This window comes from Ursus arctos, unplaced genomic scaffold (genome assembly GCF_023065955.2).
Source record: "Ursus arctos isolate Adak ecotype North America unplaced genomic scaffold, UrsArc2.0 scaffold_25, whole genome shotgun sequence".
NCBI lineage: Eukaryota > Metazoa > Chordata > Mammalia > Carnivora > Ursidae > Ursus > Ursus arctos.
The window spans coordinates 42,548,251-42,563,636 of record NW_026622930.1 but is presented as its reverse complement, the minus strand read 5'-3'; the positions used below and the strand labels follow the sequence as shown (position 1 = coordinate 42,563,636).

At 37.8% G+C, this 15,386-nt stretch overlaps 1 protein-coding gene across 4 annotated transcripts in view; it reads right to left on the bottom strand.

The window, feature by feature from the left end:
- Window positions 1-15,338, bottom strand: part of SOCS4 (suppressor of cytokine signaling 4) — a 110,973-nt gene extending 95,635 nt beyond the window's left edge. For 2 of the 4 annotated variants that reach the window (XR_008961485.1, XR_008961486.1), the window contains exon 1: window positions 8,531-15,338. The gene's annotated coding sequence lies outside the window, so the exon portion shown is untranslated. The remainder of the gene's footprint in view (window positions 1-8,530) is intronic. The other 2 variants (XM_044377643.3, XM_026480347.4) reach the window with 1 other exon arrangement.
- Between the last annotated feature and the right edge of the window lie 48 nt (window positions 15,339-15,386).

The following is a 15,386-nucleotide window of genomic DNA, read 5'->3' as shown; positions in this document are numbered from 1 at the left end:
CTCTGGCCTCTTTCCCCACTAATCACCCCTGTTCATTTACTTAAACTTGGCAACTCATGTTGATCTGTTCTTTTCATCTGATCACAGAGATCTGATCCTAATTTCCCCGGGGGTCCGGGCTAAGCCCAATTAAGTGAACTTTCAGATCTTGTTTAAAGGTATGTTTCGCTCCTCTATAGCTGTTTTTTTTTTTTTTTGCAATAGTTAATGTTTTAGTTTAATTTTGACACATTAAAATAGTGTCAATCTGGGAAATTTGGCTTGTGGGGCAGGGGAAATAGGGTGTTAGGAGACAAGGGGAAGTAATTTGGGGTTATTATTCCCTACTCCATTTTATGGAGTCTTCCAACTGCAGACATCCATGTAAATGCAGCCTCAAACTGATAAGCTCCTATATCCAAGCTGATTGGAAAATCGTGATAGTGAAAGAAAATGATGAAAATGAAGATTTCATTTTAAATGCCTTCTTTTGTTACTTGCAAGAAGGGCTACCAATCAAGGGCTGATTAGATCAACCTCTTTGATTAGATCAAAGCTTGACCCAATTTTTCGATGGAAAAATTTGTGTTTAACTAACAGAAACTGAATTTTCATTTAAAATGGACATAAGCAGGCCTAAATGGTAGATAGATCAGACTAGAGGGAAGGATTTCAAGGTATCTCTAGTAGGACATGGGAACTAGACAAAGTGTTAATGTAACAGTAAAACTGATCCTCTTCAATTATATGAAATACAGTTTTTCACACCTTCCAGTTACTTCTTCTCTGATGCTAATAACAGTATTTCTCAAATTCCCATGTGGGCTGTTAATGACATGTTGTCCTTCTGTACAAAATATTGGAATCTGGATTCATTCTTATTGATTTCTCAATTGCATATCTTTCAACAGGCTTTAACATCTAAAACGGACAACAAATAACAATGGCCATTCACCAAGTGCCTAGACTCTCTCAGGCACAGTACTACGCTCTTACATATGTCATTTCTTTCAACTTTAACAAAAGTTGGCTATACTTACATACAGAAAAGTTCCCAAAACATAAGTGGAAAGCTCAATTATCACTCCACCCATCTCTTGACTAAGACCTTCCCCTCTCTCAAAGATAGACAATACCTTAACTTCTAACATCTCAGATGAGTTCTCTTTGTTTGCAGAATTTATATCAATGGGATCATATCATGTGTGTTATATTTAAAAAAAATTTTCAGTAACTTTTCAAAGAAGATATTGTTAGTCCCATTTTCCAGAAGATGAACCGATCTGCCCAAGGTACAGAGCTTCTAATAAGTGGCTAAATTGGAATTCCACAGGCCTGTCTGAATGCCAAACTATGTTCTCTCTCTACATCATTGCCAAAATCAGAACGGATGGCTTTCGGAGGCTCTTCCTCTCAAACTCTGCCACTGCTCACAGATTTCCAAAACCTAAGCCTGTAATGACTCAAGGTAAAGAAATAAAAACCTAAGGACAACGAATCACAAAGAACCAATTAGGCTTTCCCAAATAAGGCAGTTGCTTAAGCTATAGCCAATCAAATAATTTCCTTGCTTTGCTTCCACATCTTCTTTATTAAAGTCTTTTCTCTGGCTCCTTTTGGTGGAGCATTCCTAACCACTTCTGGTCTAGTGCTGCCTGACTGGAATCAATTTTTGCTCAAATTAACTCTTGAAAATTTAATATGCTTCAGTTTATCATTTAATAGTATAAACTCAATCCATACATCTTTGGTTAGGAGTACCCTTTGTGGACCAAGCTTTTCCATGGATATTAAATGACATAGAACTGTAACAAATAGCTATAGGTTGGTTGAGGAAGCTTTGGGATTTTGAGATAATATATGTGTAGAGGGAAAACGTTAGTTTGAGTTAATACAGAATTCTTTTTAGGGGAGAAAGTTGTCTGTAATAAGCAAAATATCTTTTGGGAGTAGAAAGTACATGATCATCAGGGCTTAGCTAGGTTGAGACCTAGAGTACAGATGAACTAACAAAATAAATGGACAGGAATGTAATGGTTGACATGGTGGACAAATAGAGCTAATCCTGAAAAGAGGGGAAGTGGTAGGAGAGGCACTCAGCATCTGAAGAAAGATGGGAGCTTAAGCGGGGCTGAAGTGGGATATGGCCAAGGGTTGTCTGATATTTTTCTATTTTCTAGAATGATGTCTATGTACTATGTCAGAGAATTCTTACTCAAACTGTCATAGTAGTGGTGGGTGTTTGACTGCTAATAGAGTAATCACTAAAAATTTGACTTGATACTTATATCTGTTGTAATTAGGTTTAACTTCATATAATCCAAACCTGTAAATAGCAATGGTATGAATACACTAGAGATTAATTTTCTTTCTTGTAAAAGCCTTGAGGTAGATAGTCCAGGACTCCTATGGTTACTCCATATTTTCCCTATTTTTCCAATCTGCCATCATTAGTGCACTCATTCTGAAAGTTACCTCGTGGTCCAAAATGGCTGTCAGAGTGCCAGTCATCACCTCTGAATCCCAGGAAGGGTAAGGGGAAATGACAAAAGGGCTTACATCAACTGTATGTCCCTTTTAATTAGTCTTCCTATCCATCCAACAACTTCTGTTTGCATTTCTTTAATCAGAACTACTACAACATGTTTCTGGGTGGGGGAAAGATTCAGAAAAAAATTTCACAGAAAGAAATCATGAATAACGAGCATCCATTTCCAGGTTTTTTTGTTTTGTTTTGTATTGAACTTCTGTTCAGATTAAAGTTTCATTATAAAAGAAGGACTAAGTGGTAAGGAACATCTTTCCTGCTTGATGAATACCTAACCATCTTTAAGATGCATATCAAATGCCTCCTTCTCTATGAAGCCCTTTCCTAACTCATCCATTATTTCAAATTACTGCGTCCTCTGTACTCCCCAAAGATTTCACACTTACCTCTTTAATTGTATTTATTACACTGTATTGTAATTAGATTTACACATCTGTTTCCCTTAGTAGATGAAAAGGTCCTTTTCCCATTATCCTTTGTACTTCTCCAAAACCTAACATTATACTTGGATTATAATGGACAATCAACCAATGTTAGTTGAAAATGAAAGGAAGAAAAAAAAGTAGAAAGGTAGCTGTAGATAAAAACTCAGAAGTGCTGGGAAAAGTAACAGGGTAACATATTTTAAGTATAACCAGTGTAACCAACCATCCTGGTTTGTTCAAGAATGAGGGGTTTTCTATGCTTTCGGTGCTAAAACTAGGGATGTCCCAGGCAAACTGGGATGGTTGTCATTTTACACTAGACCCTGGTTGACAAGTCTAGACATTCATACACTGAATCAACCAAGAAAAAACTAGAAAGTCAAAGGGAATGGCAAGGTCATTTCTCTCATAGTGGTAAACAGTCCCTGACAGCTATAGAAAGGAATCTGGAGGCTTTGAGACTAGAAGTCATCAGAGAAAGGTCGAATTTCAGGAAAGATTCAGAGTTGTTTTTATTAAAATGTGGGATTTTTTCTATTCAATACAGAGTTCTACAACAATGATGTCAGTTAAAGATTGATGAATCAGATAAATCATGCAGGATGCCAACATCATATGATTGACATTTGCATCTCTTTAGGTCTGGCTCTGAAGTCTAAATTATATATCCCAGTTATATTCATTAGGACATAGGTTCTGCTTCCAACAATGGAGGTCCAAAATACCAGTGGTTTAAACAACAGAGGAATTAATTTTTCTCTCAAGTATATGACTGGACGGACATAGTGGCTCTGCTCCATAAAGTCACTAAGGCTCCAGGCTCCATCTGTCTGGTTATCCCATTATCTGTAGGAGATTTGTCTTTGTCTACATAATCCATTAAGCCCCTATGTTCCCATTCCAGGCTACAAGAAGTGAGATGCAACCTGAAAGTTGAATACATTCCTTTTCTTAACAACCCATTGTCCAGAAATCAGTGTCCTCATCTAAGTGTGAAGGTGTTGGGATAGCGTCTTCATTGGGGGTGGCCATGTACCCAGATTAATATTAGGATTCTATTACTTTAGAAGAAGGGGAGAATGCAGACAGAGACATCTAGAATTCTCTGCTACCCTAGTCAATATAGTAACCAGCAGATGTTTATGCCTTACTGTTATAAGAGAACAAATTTACAATTTTGGGTTTTTTTAAAGCATTAAGTATAAACACTAATCATTCCTACAGAGAGCCTGCCTCCATGGGGCCATGATGCCCAACACAACCACCTCCTCACAAGAGGAGAAATACACAGCATGGTCAACCAAAGACTTTAAAAATCCAAACTCATAAGGTAATAGTAACTATCATGGAGGCCAAGGTCAGAATGAGGATGATGACGAAGAATGAAGTAATACTAAAGTAACATTAAAGTATGGTAGTCAAGAGTTAGAACACTTGGATTAATCCTGGCTCTCTTACTCACTCATTCTAATTGTGTGATCTTGGACAAAGTGCCTAACTTACCTGTGCCCTCTGTACCTACAAAACTATTGCAATAATAGTTTCCCATTGACAGACTAACATAATAATAATCATGTTATGGTGTTGTAGTGAAGAATAAATCAGTTAATAAAGTTCTTAGAACAGTGCCTGGCACATGACAGCATTCAAAAAGTGTTAGGTAGCATTACTGTCCTATGGTTTTGACTAGGACTGGCTATCAGAAAGTCCAATTTATGTATGTATGTATGTATGTATGTATGTATGTATGTATGTGTTTTTTAAGTAAACTCTATGCCTAACATGGGGCTCAAACTCATGACCCTGAGATTAAGAGTCACAGGCTCTACTAACTGAACCAGCCAGGTGCTCATCAAACCTAGTTATTTAATCAATTTGTAAATTGTTCACTTTCTTGAAGGAAGGATGATAATCTAGCAGATAATGGTAAAACCAACAAAAGCAAGATTCTTATCTATGCACGTTCTGAAGTGAGACAAGAATAAGATGATAAGAGTGTCCTATTTAGTTATTCAACAAATTCCTTTTAGTTTTCATATGCCAGTCACCATGCAAAGTACTTGGAGTCAATCCTCTCATTTATGTGCCTTACTAGAATGGATTCTATAATGTAAAATGCAAAGAAAATATAAAGGATCATTCTTCTTATCCAATAAGAAGTCTGGGGATGGCAGAGCTGGTCTAGAATGACTTGGCAATATTCTCAATGGACCAGATTCCATCTATCTTCTTTATCTGCCATCATAGTGTGACTGAGGCACAGCAAGCAAGATACAGTAGAGACCGTTTGATCACATGCCTTGTCAAAACAGGGACCACTAGCTTTCCAGCCTCCAACAGGTGGATCTTTAAAGCCCTCTGTCTGAACACTTAGTTTCCAATTTTACCTATAGCATTCCATTTACAGGTACAAAATTTTGTGTAAGATAGGGTTTGTGTTTGGCTTTTAATGATAAGGACACAAACTCTAGTGGCACAAATCGTTTCACTTTTCTCAAGTAATGGGAAGCCCGGAGGGAGGTGGTCCCGAGCTGGAATGGAGGCTATGCTGTGCTATCAGGGACACAGGATTTTCCTATCTTTCTGCTCAGCCATCCTGAGCATGTATTTGTGGCCTCCTGGGCACAAGATGACTAATCCATTTCTAGCATGACTTCTGCATTCCTGGTAAGAGAAAGAATGTGAAGGGCATACAGTGCCTATCAGCTGACCACCTATCCAATACCCTTTGAAAGGTCTTTCCCAGAAATGCCACCCAGTGACTGATAACTGTCTGGATAGAATTATGTCATAAGACCATTGAAGCTGCAGAGAGCTTGGAAAATACGTGTTTTTAGCCAATTCCAGGCACAATGCCTCTCTGAACTAAGCTAGAGATCTTCCAGTAGAAAAAGAAGGTGAGAGAGAATATTGGGTAGGTATCTAGCAATGACTGCCAGAAACCAGTGGTCAACTCAGTGCAGGGCTTCAGCTTGCCATAAGGCACCTCTCTGATGGCTGCCCTCTACATGTGATTCTGCAAAGGACGAACCACAGTCTTGAAAGCATCAGATCATTACAAATTTGAATGTTTCCTCCCAGACACCTCTTTGGGCAATAAAGATATTTTCAATTTATATAGGATTCTTTCTCTGGTTATTTAACAAGTTAGTGGAATTTAAAAATGTATTAAAATTGCTTCAGATCCATCACTGTCATGAATGATGTTAGGAAATATTTGCCAGAAGCCAAACATTTGAACAGCTTTAACCATGGCATCAGAAAAACTACAATTACATTCAGGAAAGAACTGCTTGACGTGTGACATTAAAATGCAGTTCCCCAGGCAACTGAGAGGAAGATACATTCAGTAACAACAAAGCTTCCATGAATGGCTCAGATCTTACACAATTTGCAACACCTTTTATTTATTTTTCATTGACAGTTAAATTACCACTTGAAAGCATCTGCTGACTAGAAAACAAATCCTCTACTCTGGGTAAACGAGGCATCCTCCAGGAATAAGTGCTATGCTAATTGATGGAGGAGGTTGGGAAAAGTGGAAATTCTAGGATAGGAAGAGCAACCTTACATCAGACATGGTTGTGTTGGGAATGGCACTCTTTGTAGATATGTATGGGTCAGTGTCCACATCACCTTTGTCTCAGATGAGAGAGCACTGCCTCAGTCTTTCCATACATGAATTTGCCAGCCTTTCTTGTTGAATCATGCCATTTCACAATGCCTGGTTGGGAGCTCAATGTATGGGCATTTACTAGGAAATGTTATTCAGTGAATAGGTATAATTCTGTACTTCCACGATCAGAGGTTGTACAAAGTACATTTGAAAAGACACCAAACTCACAGTATTTACACAGTTTTACCTCACAAACTATTACTGAAAGACTTGAAACAAATATTCTTATTGATTTATGTTATTTTAACTTCTGATTAATTTTCAGTTAATCGTAAGAGATAACACTAAGCTTTTCTGGTCTGAACTTAGATTCTCTTGAGTCAATCGACACTTAAATACTCCTTTTCCAAGGGATCTTTCGATAATTAAAATGCTCTTTTTGCATTTTAAACACCTTTACCATTCACAATGGCTAAGATTTATCACTCAATTGTTATGTGTCTAGTGCTATTGCTACACTCTACACAGATTGTCTCACAAGCTTACAACAAACGTATGAAGAAAGTCTATTATTATACCACCCATTTTTCCAGATGATGAAACTGAGGCTTGAGAAGTTAGGAGACTTGCCCATGGTCACCAAGTTGATAACTGATGGAGCCAGGGCATGAACCCAGAGAGTGTGACACCACAGGTTTTTTCTTAACCACTATATGACATTACCCTTATTTTTTCTAACTTGTGAATTTACATAGTTTTATCTTCTTAAAAAAGATTTATTTATTTATTTTTGAGAGAGAGAGAAATCACGGGTGGGAGCAGGGGGCGGGGCAGAGGGAGGTGGGGAGAGAGAGAGAGAGAGAATCCAAGCAGACTCCCTGCTGAGTACTGAGCCCAAGGTGGGGCTGGATCCCAGAACCCTGAACTGTAGGACCATGACCTGAGCTGAAATCAAGAGTCGGCCACTTAATTGACTGAGCCACCAGGAGCCCCATACATAGTTTTACTTTTTAAGTGGCAACAGTCTCTAGAATTTTCCTGAAATCAATAAAAAAACAAACAAAACAGCTATATTGTAGAGGTAGCAACATCAAAGAACTTGACGAATGAATGAATGTATGTATGCTCCTTGAGGGCAGAGAGGTTTTTTGTTTTTTGGGTTTTTTTGTTCACTGATGTATTCCCTGTGCTTCCCACAGAGCCTGACATAGAGTAGATAGATGTTCACTAAATATTGGTTGAATGAATGAATGACATTTGATCTTGATAGCATCATGACCTGGGGTCACTGCAATGGAACCCTTCTCTGAAGTTTATTGACTCAGCTAGAGTAGATTACAAGCTTAATTTTTTTAATCTCTAAAACCACAAATATTTTGCACATTGTAGGCTATAGACCAAAAAGGGCCCCCTAAACATACCCAGAAATTGACTAAAATCCTGAGAGAATCAGCTAAAAAGTGAAAGCATTTGGAAAATTTCATGAAACTTTAAATTTCTCCTTCTTGGCTTAGGATTCTCAACCGTAAGGTTCACATCTGGTTTTGGATCCAATATAGAATAGGGGAAATTGTTTCTAGAGGTCTTCTATTGGTGCCTGACATAGACAAGGTTAAATGTAACATGGGTGGAAAGAGGTTTGTTGCATTTTAGAGTGTGTGTGCAGATGGTCCTAAGCCAGGGCAGTAACTGAAGGAAGGGATCCCAGGACTGTAGCCCTACTCTCACCCCCATCATCAAGCAGACTGAAGAATGCTTCACATCTAGTTCTCCCTGTGAATTCCACAATCTTAGCACAAGTTAGGGTGGTGACAGCATGTGTTGCCTGACTTTTTTCATAGCTACTCAGGAAACAGGAACTTGATTTTGCTTTCTCTAAGCATATTTCCTATGCTGCAATTAACAAGTAACACACCCAGAGAAGAAACACAGCTACAGCAGCCTTTCCGGAGTGGCATTTACCTGATTGCCCACCCTGGGCATTGGGATCCAATCTTCAGTTGGGGTACTATGTGGCTTATTCCATACTTGGGATTTTAATGGACTTTATAGCTGATCCTACCCTATAGAATGAGAACCGCATACAGTTTATTGGAGTGGTAGCTATGAATACCATGCAGTGGCATTCTAATATGAATTTTCAGCTCTTCACTAAAAGCTGGTTGAAACCCTTTGCCAAATGGCACCCTATCAAAAATTCTATTTTTAATAGAAACACATTCATTTTATTTGAATTTAATAGGAAGAAAAGGGATCTGAAGCAAATCTGAAGGAAGATATTTTGAAAAATCTGTATTAGTCTGGTTTCTCCAGAGAAACAGAACCAATAAAATATATAGAGAGATATATTTAAGAGGAGATTTATTATAAGAATTGGCTCACGTGGTTATGTGGCCAAAAATTCCCACAATCTCCCTTCAGCAAGTTGGAGGGCCAGGAAAGCCAGTGCTGTACTTTCAGTCTGAGTCCATAAGGCCTGAGAACAGGGGTAGGATGAGGGGGGCTGATGTTATAAGTCCTCATCTGAGTCAGAAAGCCCAAGAACCAGGTTCTATTCAGGTCCTCCACAGATTGGATGATGCCCAACCACTTTGGGGAGGGCAATCTTCTTGACTCAGTTCACCAATTCAAATGCTATTCTCTTCTCGAGACACCCTCCCAGATGCACCCAGAAATGTTTTACCAGGTATCTGAGCAACCATAACTCAGTCAAGTTGACACATAAAATTTCTTCATGGTATTTCTTTAACAATCCCTCTAAAGTTAAAAAAAGAAATTATAAAAACCATGAATATTTTTAAAAATTTTTTACCAATATGTTTCAGTTTATTTTTATCTTTTTAAAGATTTTATTTATTTATTTATTTATTTATTTATTTATTTATTTGAGAGAGAGAGAGCATGCGAGCTGGGGAAGGAGCTGAGGGAGAAGCAGATTCCTCACTGAGCAGGGAGCCAGACACAGGGCTCCTCGATTCTGGGACTCCAGGATCATGACTTGAGCTGAAGGCAGATGCTTAACTGACTGAGCCACCCAGGCACCCCTAATATGTTTCAGTTTAAATAATATTATTGACTCCTTTTTATGAAGGGTGAAGACTGCCCATCTCCCTTCTCCAATTCTTGGTTTGGGTTAGTTGTATATTATCCAGGTTCATACTGTTCATGTTCTGTTCTGTAACAATGATTTCAAAGTGGTTTAGTATTGGCTTTGTACTTAGAATTGTTTTTATATTAAAAACATTTAAATTGATTTTATATTTAAATATTTACCATAACTTCTTTATTCTTGAGTTCTTTATTTTGATCATCTCTTAATTAGCAGGATCTCATATTGAGTGGTTTTCTCAATAAGGAACTTATATGAGTTGTGTTTTCTGAGTTTGTACATGTTTAAGACAGTGTACCCTTGTACTTAAGTACTCTCTTGAGTAGGTATAACTTACTTTCCTTAAAGGTATAAGGCTGTCCTCCAAAAAAAATTAATTGTTTTTTTTTGGCAATGACTGTTGCTGTGGAAAAACCAGAGAATAGCTTGTGTCCTTACTCCCAAACCTTTTTAGGCAATTTGTTGTTTTGTTTTGTTTTTCTGTGGATGCTTGAAAAACTCTATCCTTGAAACTGTCTTTATCCTTGAAGTTTATCCAGCCTGGTGTTAAACATTCTGTCTCAAATTTTTCTAGAACATATTGTTCTAGGAAAATTATAGATATATTTTGCAAATTTTATTTTTAGTTTTTAAGAGAAATATCCTTTTTTAAAGATATAATTCAGATACCATAAAATTAATCCTTTTAAACTGTATAGTTCAATAGTTCTTAATATATTCACAAAGTTGTACAAATATCACCACAAATTCCAGGAAATTTTTGCCACTCAAAAAGAAACCATACGTTATTAGTAGTCACTCCATGGCAACCACTAATCTACTTTCTGTCTCGATGCATTTGTTTATTCTAGGCATTTCATACAATAGAATTACACAATACATGACCTTTTACATGTGACTTTTTTCACTTAATATAATGTTTTCAAGGTTCATCCATGCTATTGGATATATCAGTACTTCATTTTTATGGCTGAATAATATTCCAGTGTACATGCATATCATACTTTGTATCACACTTAGTTTATCTATTCATCAGTTGATGGACATTTGGGTTGTTTCCACTTTTTGGCTATTATGAATAATGGTGCTATGAACATTCATGTGCAAGTTTTGTGTAGGCATATTTTTGTTACTCCTGGGTTTCTACTTGCTGTGGAATTGTTGGGTCATGTGGGAATTCTGTGTTTAACTTTTTGAGGAATTGACAGACCATTTTCTAATGCAGCTGCACTATTTCATATTCCCAGGAGCAGTATATGAGAATTCCAATTTCTTTACATCCTCAAAACACTTGTCATCATCTTTTTGAATACAGCTATCCTAGGGGTTGTGAGGTAGTATTCACTCATACCCTAATTTGCATTTCCATGAAGGTTAATAGTGTTGAGCATCTTTTCATGTGTTTCTTGACTATGTGTATACTTTGGAAAAACATCCATTCAAATCCTTTGTCCATTGAATTATTGCCCATCAGTTCTTGGTCTTTTTATTGAGTTGTTAGGGTTCTTTATATATTCTAGATACTAGTCCCTTATCAGATGCATGATTTGTAAATATTTTCTTCCATTCTGTGGGTTGTTTTTTCCCTTTTTTGATAGTGTCCTTTGAAACACAAAAGTTTTAAATTTTGGTTAAGTCTAATTTATCTTCTCTTTTTCCCTTCATTACCTTCACTTTGGGTGTCATTTCTAAGAAATCTAATTGGCTGATCCAAGGACATGAAGATTTATGCCTATGTTTTCCTCTAAGAGTTTTATAATTTTTGCTCTTAAGTGTAGGTCTTTGATCTATTTTGAGTTAATTTTTGTGTATGATGTGAGATAGTGATCCAACTTCTTTCTTGTTTTTAAATTAAAGTATAGTTGACATACAATGTTATATTAGTTGCAGGTGTATAACATAGGGAATTGACAGTTCTATTCATTATACAGTGCTCACCATGTAAATGTATTCACATTTGTCACCATATGCTATTAGAATATTATTGACTACATTCCCTAGGCCATACATTTTTCCTCTTGATTTATTTATTTTATAACTGGAAGTTTATACCTCTTAATCCTCTTCACCTATTTCACCAACCCCACACCCCAAGTTCTTTTTTTGCTACTTGCAAGAGGATGTTCACTTCCCCTAGTACCATTTGTTGAAAAGACTCTTTATCCCATTTAATTGTCTTGACACTCTTATTGAAAATCAATCACATATAAATATAAGGATTTCTTTCTGTACAGAAATATGCTTGTATTATATCTTTGACTACATTCTCTCCCATTTGTTGAGTTCTCTTTCTTTGGGACTCTAATTATTCTTATGCTGGATCATCCTTGTCTTCTCTAAAAGCTTTCACCTTTTTATCTTATTCTGCATTCATTCACCTGCCTTTCTTCATGTCAGTAATTACATTTTCTGCAGTGTCTGTTTTATACATGGTTCTTTTTAACAAATTCCATAATAATGATGGTCCTTAATTCATTTCCTTAGATCTGTAACTCCCTTTTCAATTTTATTATTCTATTATCTTAGTTTTTTTAATTGTATTGAACTCACGTATTTATTAAGTTGTTTTGTAGCATAAAACATTTGTGAGGAATTTTCTTCTGTTCCATGAACTTTGTTTCCTACTCAGCTGCATTCTTTGTCTTTGTGTCTTCTATATGGTATATTATTTCCACCTTTGTTTAGTTTTGTTTTATTTGACTATTGTATGTTTGCAATGGTTGCCATGCTGTTTCTCTGTTCCATCTATGCCTGATATTATTGAGGATGACTTCTTTGTGTTCCCATTACTGTGGAAGCTCATTTGCTTTCCTGATTCTGCTACAGTTTGGGCTTGAGGTGATTGTGATATATCCCTTCTTCTGTAAGGGACTGTGAAAGTTGGGACAGTGTTCATCTGTTGTAGAGAGCACTCTTCATTAGTATCCCTCTTTTTAGCACATGCTAGTTCTTTTGAGGTGTTATTTAAGATCCTCTGCCAGGGACATGTGACATTTGGGGTACATCTACCCTTCCCTTTTGAGGTAACCTAAGGCTGTGGACACCTTCCTCACCTTCCTCATCTCACTATAGAGCCCTTGATCATTTCTTTCCATCTCAGAGAGTCAGCTCAACGTTCCATTCTTCTCTTCAAAAGTTGTTCCATTCCTCCTCAGTCAGAGGAGAAGAAAGGTAAGGGTCTCAATTTAGTTTGCTTCCCCTAATATTTGGGGAACTTAGTGAGACATCTCAGGATTGTATTGACTTCACAGTCCTACTTCTGGAAGTTAGGAGTGGAATAAGGACACTTTTCTTGTGTATCTTTCCACCTCAATCAAGAATACCCTCTGGTGGCTCCTGGGTGGCTCAGTCATTAAGCGTCTACCTTTGGCTCAGGTCATGACCCCAGCATTCTGGGATGGAGCCCTGCACTGGGCTCCCTGCTCAGTGGGAAGCCTGCTTCTCCCTCTCCCACTCCCCCTGCTTGTGTTCCCTCTCTCACTGCCTCTCTCTCTGTCAAATAAATAAAATAAAATCTTAAAAAAAAAATACCCTCTGAAGTTTGAATCTCAAATATAAAATCCTCTTCAAGTGCATTTAAAGAAATTTGCTTTTTTTCCAGTTACCATTGTCAAATGCCTAAAGTTAGTTTACCTGTTACCCTTGGTAAGTGACTATATATTTCTATAGCACTGCAGTATTCAATCTTGGATACTGTATATCTCACTCATCTCCTTCTCCGTTCTGCTACTGACCTAAAAATGGAAGAATTAAAAAAAAAAATTCCTTGGTTTTTTGATAGAAAGCAACTCCCAGTTTGGGTCCAAGGTGAAAATGGGCCCCCTACTGGGTTAGAAACATAGATGCCATTACAATTTCTGGCTGTGAATGCTCATAGTTTTACTGTTTGAGATATTTTGTGCTAATAAATTCTGTGGAATATGTCCCTCCTGTTTTAGTTTATTCCTCCTTCTTCTCTCATTTCTACTAACAACCACCCCTGCCAGCAACCTACATTTCACTGTTAAACTGTTTATATAGTGGTGATTGTAAAGCTTCCTTGTATTAACTCTGGGCATTTGGCTGAAACGCACTGCCTCCATTTAACAAGTAAATATTTTCTAAAACAAATCCAGAGACTTTGTACTATTTGGTAACAAAAGTGCTGATGCCTCAGTGGCAGTGTTTATAAGAAAATTTAATTTTTAAGGTAAAAATTTAATTAGTAATTGTCTTTGGAGAATACGATATTAGTTAATGTTTACAAGTGCTTTTAAAGGAAGGTGCAAGATTGCCACTAAAAAAACATCTTATCGAAAGTGTCTCCATTGAACCCCTCCACTTTTAAAAGTACCTCACTTGGTATCTTTGTTTTCATTTGCTAAATACAAGGCCATTCTTTAATGTTGTCTCCAACTACGCTGAAACAGTTTGAGACCCAGTGGATAACTCTGACCAGAAAATATCAGTGGACAGTGAGCAGTGCAGTTACAGGGAAAAAATGTTGCAGGACCTTGCTGATGGGGGAAGAAACTTAAAAATATTAGCAGACTGACAAAGAGCCCAAGAGATGGTCATATTTCTTGATTTATGTAGTTTGGTATTTAATGCATATAGAAATTCAATAATTATCTATAAAAACCACATTGGCATGAATACTTCTTCTATTTTAGACTAAAGGTGCTGAGCAGGCCAAGGAATTTCCATATTTCTTTCCTTGATGTTTAGGACAGGGCTATGCCTGGAGCAGATATCCAATAAATACTAATTAACAATTATAATGTCTGAGCTACTGTATTAGTATAGAATAATTTCAGGGGCTTCTCTCCTGGTTTGTCTGATCAGAAGCTTTTTAATACCTGCATATATGTCAGAAAGTCAGCATTAGAAACTCTCTGAAGCAAATCATACGTCATTAATTTGATATGTGTTTTAAAACTTACCTTTGGGATTATGAAAGAATTCCTCAAGTGAGGAAAAAAAGCCCATTTTCTTAATCTTAAAAAAAAAACAGTCAAAGCAGATGTCACTGGTTACGAGTCCAACTGATCAATAACGTTTCACAATTTGTACCAACACCAGGGGAAAGGAGCTTACTTTGCACGTCACTCTAAAACGACCAGTACCAAATTTCCACAGAGCGCAAATGGGTTTTTAACGAAAGTCCTAACTTTTCTTCTCTTGTAAATAAATTTTTCCCCAGGGTCAAAGTTCTGGACCTCACAAATACCATCCTCCTAGATACAGAGACTCACGCGAGGGCCACTTGGTGTGACTCTCTACCTCAGAGAGGCGAGAGGGTTCTCGTAGGTGGCAGGTGCACTGTTCAATTTTTAACTAACGAACGCCAAGAATTTCGTGTCATACTATTCTTTTGCCCTAAAAGCATAAGAGTTGGTTTCCTTACCCACAGTCTTTTCCCCTCGAGGCCACCTGTTTGGTCATCTTTCACAGAGCACTTCTGAGGCAGCGTTTTCTTCGCCTAAGAGAAGGGCTGACCGTGCGCCCAGTGCATGCATCCCCACGCCAAGGTTCCAGCACCCGACGCCTGCCTCCTTTCGGATTTGGTTCACAATGCAGCAACCCAAGGGGTCCAACCCCTCCTCCCGGCTGGCGCCCGAGGGGTCCCCCGCGCGTCCGCTTCACCCGCCCGGGTGGCTGCCTTTCCGGAGCTCGCAGGGTCAATTCCCCACCCCTCGCGCCCCTCCCGCAGGGCCGCCCCCCTCTCGG